Source organism: Salmo salar, chromosome 29 (genome assembly GCF_965601325.2).
Source record: "Salmo salar chromosome 29, fSalSal1, whole genome shotgun sequence".
Lineage (NCBI taxonomy): Eukaryota > Metazoa > Chordata > Actinopteri > Salmoniformes > Salmonidae > Salmo > Salmo salar.
Genome location: NC_138319.1, coordinates 25,141,401 through 25,147,994, shown reverse-complemented (window position 1 = coordinate 25,147,994; position 6,594 = coordinate 25,141,401).

The window sequence follows — 6,594 nt, the reverse complement described above, 5'->3', positions numbered from 1 at the left end:
CCATAGAGTTTTGACTGAAATCTGCTTGAAAATCGAACTTGGCCACTCAGGAACATTCACTGTCTTCTTGTTAAGCAATTCCAGTTTATATTTGGCCTTGTGTTTTTGGTCATAGTCCTGCTGAAAGGTGAATTAATTTCCCAGTGTCTGGTCTAAAGCAGACTGAACCTGGTTTTCTAGGATTTTTCCTGTGCTTAGCTCCATTCCATTTTGTTTTTAGCCTGAAAAACTCTCAAGTCCTTAATGATTATAATCATACTGCTTTTTATATTTTTACCCATCTACCAATAGGTGCCCTTCTTTGAGAGGCATTGGAAAACCTCCCTGGTCTTTGTGATTGAATCTGTGTTTGAAGTTCACCGCTCGACTGAGGGACCATATAGATAATTGTATGTGTGTGGTACATCGATGAGGCAGTCATTCAAAAATCATGTTAAACACTACTATTGCACACTTATTATGTGACTTGTTAAGCACATTTTTACTCCTGAACTTATTTAGGCTTGCCATAGCAAAGGGGTTGAATACTTGTTGAGTCAAGACATTTCAGATTTTCATTTTGTATTAATTTGTAAACATTTCTGAAAACATAATTCCATTTTGACATTATGGGGTATTTTGTGAAAAAAAAATCTATATTTAATTGATCCAATTCAGGCTGCAACACAACAAAATTTGGAAAAAGTCAAGGGATGTGAATACTTTCTGAATGTACTGTATATATATTTCCTTAAACATCCTGTGTTGTGTGCTTATTCTTTACCAGGTACTGCAGGCATGTCTACCAATGGCATGCCAATATTTTTGTGAGAAATTATACTGGTTACACAAAACATTTATGAAGTATTTATAAAGTATATATAGCACTAATTTTAGGGACTGCAAAAATACTTTACTAATGATAAGTAAATTGTTTAGTGATGTGGGAGTAACGATTAATAAATGGTGAGCACACACTTTATAAATGCCTTATAAATGGTTTATTTCGGACCTTTTAAATAAAGTGTTACTAACGTGACACTAGGCAAGACCCAAATGCAGATACAAGAGGCAGATGGTTGGAGTTTAAGATGTTTAATAAATCCAAAGGGAGTAGGCAAGAGAAAGGTCGTGGACAGGCAAAAGGTCATAACCAGATCAGAGTCCAGGAGGTACAGAGTGGCAGGCAGGCTCGAGGTCAGGGCAGGCAGAATAGTCAGGCAGATGGGTACAGAGTCCAGAACAGGCAAGGGTCAAAACCGGGAGGACTACAAAAAGGTGAAAAGGCAAAGCAGGAAAACGGGGAAAACGCTGGTAGGCTTGGACATACAAGCCGAACTGGCACAGAGAGACAGGAAACACAGGGATAAATACACTGGGGCAAGACCTGAAAATGATTGTCTAGCATTGATCAACAATCAATATGGCAGAGCTTGAAGAATTTTGAAAAGAGCAATGGACAAATGTTGCACAATCCAGGTGTGGAAAGCTCACAAAATGAAACACAGTAAAGCAAAAATGTTACATTTGGCTCTATACTCCAGCATTTTGGATTTAAGATAAAATGTTTTATATGAGGCGACAGTATAGAATGTCACCTTGGTCCATAAAGTGCTTTCATTTCTAAACGGTAAAACATAAATGTATGAAAATACCCTAAAATAAAAGATAACATTCTGTTCTGTCGCCTCATATGAAACATTTACTGGGGTATAGAGACATTTTAAATATTTTAGCGGAGAATAGAGACATTAAATATTTTAGCTTCACTGTCCAAATACATTCGGAGGGGACTGTAAATATTGCTATAGGCTACTTAATAGGGATAGGAGTCCCGCTACCGGGACAACTTCCGGTGAAACTATAGGGCGCGCAATTCAAATAAATAATCATAAATATTATGGATTTTAAACATTTATGTACATATAAGTATCTTAAATCAGCTGAAAGCTTAAATTCTTGTTAATCTAACTGCACTGTCCGATTTACAGTAGCTATTACAGCGAAAACATGCCATGCGATTGCTTGAGGACGGCACCCCACATCAAAATATTTTTCCACCGGCACAGGTTTCATACATTCACTTATAACGATAAAATATTCACTTACTTTTTGATTATCTTCCTCTGATTTGTCATCCTCAGGGTCTCAGCTATAACATGTAGTGTCATTTTGTTAGATAAAATCCTTCTTTATATCCCAAAAAGTCTGTTTAGTTGGCGCCATCGATTTGAGTAATCCACCCATTCAACTTGCAGAGAAAGGAATCCGAAAATATTCCCCTAAACTTTGTTTCAACAAGTCAAAATATGTTTTTTTATTTAGAAGAATGTTCAATTGGAAACCAATTTTAGCAGGTGCGTAGTGTCTTCATGGCGCGCGCAAACACGAATTTCCAAGAACGTGTCCTTCTGCTAAAAATGATATTTCTTCTTCGTTTTTGAAGTTACAAGCCTGAAACCTTGAAAATAGACTGCTGACACCCTGTGGAAGCCATAGGAACTGCATCCAGTGAGATAATTTTCAATATGACCTTACTATTGCATTTCTAAGAGGATGGTCTCTCCAAAACAAAAATGTCTGGTTGGTTTTTCTTTGGATTTTCTCCTACCATATCTATTGTGTTATATTCTCCTACATTATTTTAACATTTCTACAAATTCAAAGTGTTTTCTTTCCAATGGTACCAATTATATGCATATCCTGGCTTCAGGGCCTGAGCTACAGGCAGTCTACTTTGGGCATGTCATTCAGACAGGAAGTGGAGAAAAAAGGGGCCTAGCCCTAAGAAGTTTTCAATGCAAATCATTACCTAACACTATATATTATTGTTATGGCACGTTTAAGTCTTATTTGAACGTCTCACTCTGTCATGCATTTATTTATTTAACCTTTATTTAAGCATGCTGTCTCTTTCGCATATGAGCCCTGCATGAACACATGAATAAATAATAATTACACTATACATCTATACTGAATACAGTGTACACATCAATTACACAATACATATCAACTGTATACAGTATACACATCAATTGCACAATACATGAAAAACAAACAAAAACACGAAAAGCAAAAAACAATCATATGAAACAAACACATTCTTCAGTAAGGCCCTCTAACATCCATGTGAATTTGCATAATTACATATTATGCAAATAATATTAATGTGGCAGCCTGAGCCTTGTATGCATACATTCATGTAAAGATATTCATGAGCTTTTGGGGACAGCTGTTTTTCTAAGCCCCACAATGTGTCTGTATTAAAACAATGAACGTTCTGCTGAGTTTGAGTTTTTAGCCGAGCCTAGTGTAATTGCTCTGCTACCAACAGCATTTCTGCTGATGTAAGGGAATTTATGAACATCATAATAACCAGCTTTATTGGTGTGGGAGGAGGGAAGATATGACAGACTAATCGCTACTCACACTGAACACACACACACACACACACACACACACACACACACACACACACACACACACACACACACACACACACACACACACACACACACACACACACACACACACACACACACACACATACTCTCTTCAAAACTAAGTCAGCTGTTGTTATGTCAGATATCAATGCTATGATCTGTAATGACAAGTCATAATAGCTGCCATTTCAAACTTCTGATGGCATCATCCCAATGGGCACAGACGTAATTTCAACATCTAGTTTTGATTTACATTAGGTTAAAGGTATGGTGAAAAAATATGAAATGCCCTGACGTTGATGACTTTTTGCAAATCCAATCAGTTTTCCACGTTGATTCAACGTCATCACTTATAAAAAATACAAATAAATGATGAACAATGTTGATTCAATCAGTTTTTGCCCAGTGGGATGTCGGCTATGTGGTGAGTACAGCCAACCAGTGATGTCCTATTTTTGTTGAGCAGTGCCTGTATGTATTACTGGGGATTTTGCATTAATTAATTTGTCATCACAACGACTTGACAACTAAGCAAAGAAAATATGGATAAAATGTAATCAATTATTCAAACAAAGAAATCAATAATTTCCCTTTCCGGATATGGACCCATGTCTGAATTTCCAGCTACTGTACACTCCTGATTTATGAACTCTTTATGCTAGATTGTGTACATTACTCTAGTTTGACTCTATGGAAATCCATTGGCCTCAATTTCCATTTTCCCCCTCAGTGTTCAGGGTAACAGTATGTCGGTAGGGTGTGATTATGCCCTAATTCTAATTAGATGAGCTCCAACCCTGGGGTGACATCCACCCAGGCACTCCCTTCAGTAATGAGTCTCTCTGGACTGGAGCATCCACACCTCTAATAGGAATAGAGGAATATTAAGGCAGGCTTGAAAAAGGTGGGCAGGGAGGGTAGGGGAAACAAAATAATGGAACAACTTTGGTAACACTTTACTTAAAGCTGACAGGAAAAATGTCTTATTTTAAAGCATATAATATGTTATGTCTCTGTACAGCCTGGTCGGCAGCTTTAGACTGCTACCATATACTCAACGTTTCTCCAAGGTATGCCAGGAGGTAGCGTAGCAAATGCTCAACTGACTACAAATGGCTGTTCTTTAGTCAGGTATCAAGTGATGAGGGACACTTTTAACACTTATACTGAAACAGCCAACCTCCAATGTTGAGTAACTCCCCACATTGTTCTGTCCACTGAGTTTTACAGGATAGACAAAGTGCAGTTTGACACTTTGCTCACTGGCCAAGGTTACATCCCTCTTGACTCACGTCACGCCTCGGCTTCCCTCTGCACTTTCCATCCACCATGTGATTTCAGATAGACTTTTCTATGTAATAAGCTGCCAAGGAGAGACTTCATCAGGGATAGCGATTCCTGTTTTTCACGGTACATATCACACTGATGGTGGAACTCCTTCGTCAAAAACCATGCTCAAATCAAAATCAAATCAAATCAAATTTTATTAGTCACATGCACCGAATACAACAGTGAAATGCTTACTTACGAGCCCCTAAACAATAATGCAGTTTAAAAGAAATACAGATAAGAATAAGAAATAAAAGTAACAAGTAATTAAAGAGCAGCAGTAAAATAACTATAGCGAGACTATATACAGGGGGGCACCGGTAAATTGAGGTAATATGTACATGTAGGTAGAGTTATTAAAGTGACTATGTATAGATGATAACAACAGAGAGCAGCAGCGGTGTAAAAGAGGGGGGGAGCAATGCATATAGCCTAGGTAGCCATCTGATTAGGTGTTCAGGAGTCTTATGGCTTGGGGGTAGAAGCTGTTTAGAAGCCTCTTGGACCTAGAATTGGCACTCCGGTACCGCTTGCCGTGCAGTAGCAGAGAGAACAATCTATGACTAGGGTGGCTGGAGTCTTTGACAATTTTTAAGGCCTTCCTCTGACACCGCCTGGTATAGAGTTCCTGCATGGCAGGAAGCTTGGCCCCAGTGATGTACTGGGCCGTTCGCACTACCCTCTGTAGTGCCTTGCTGTCGGAGGCCGAGCAGTTGCCATACCAGGCAGTGATGCAACCAGTCAGGATGCTCTCGATGGTGCAGCTGTTGAATCTTTTGTGGATCTAAGGACCCATGCCAAATATTTTCAGTCTCCTGAGGGGGAATAGGTTTTATCGTGCCCTCTTCATGACTGTCTTGCTGTGCTTGGACCACGTTAGTTTGTTGGTGATGTGGACACCAAGGAACTTGAAGCTTTCAACCTGCTCCACTACAACCCCGTTGATGAGAATGGGGGCATGCTCAGTCCTCTTTTTCCTGTAGTCCACAATCATCTCCTTTCTCTTGATCACGTTGAGGGAGAGGTTGTTGTCCTGGCACCACACGGCAAGGTCTCTGACCTCCTCCCTATAAGCTGTCTCGTCGTTGTCGGTGATCAGGCCTACCACTGTTGTGTCATCGGCAAACTTAATGATGTTGTTGGAGTTGTGCCTGGCCGTGCAGTCATGAGTGAACAGGGAGTACAGGAGGGGAATGAGCACGCACCCCTAAGGAGTCCCTGTGTTGAGGATCAGCGTGGCGGATGTGTTGTTACCTAACCTTACCACCTGGGGGCGGCCCGTCAGGAAGTCCAGGATCCAGTTGCAGAGGGAGGTGTTTAGTCCCAGGGTCGTTAGCTTATTGATGAGATTTGAAGGCACTATGGTGTTGAACGCTGAGCTGTAGACGATGAAGAGCATTCTCACATAGGTGTTCCTTTTGTCCAGGTGGGAAAAGGCAATGTGGAGTGCAATAGAGATTGCATCATCTGTGCATCTGTTAGGGCGGAATACAAATTGTAGTGGGTCTAGGGTTTCTGGGTTAATGGTGTTGATGTGAGCCATGACCAGCCTTTCCAAGCACTTCATGGCTACAGATGTGAGTGCTACGGGTCGGTAGTCGTTTAGGCAGGTTACCTTAGTATTCTTGGGCACATGTTGGTATTACAGACTCGGACAGGGAGAGGTTGAAAAAGTTAGTGAAGACACTTGCCAGTTGGTCAGCGCATGCTCGCAGTACACATCCTGGTAATCCGTCTGGCCCTGCGGCCTTGTGAGTGTTGACCTGTTTAAAGGTCTTACTCACATCGGCTGCGGAGAGCGTGATCACACAGTCTTCCAGAATAGCTGGTGCTCTCATGCATG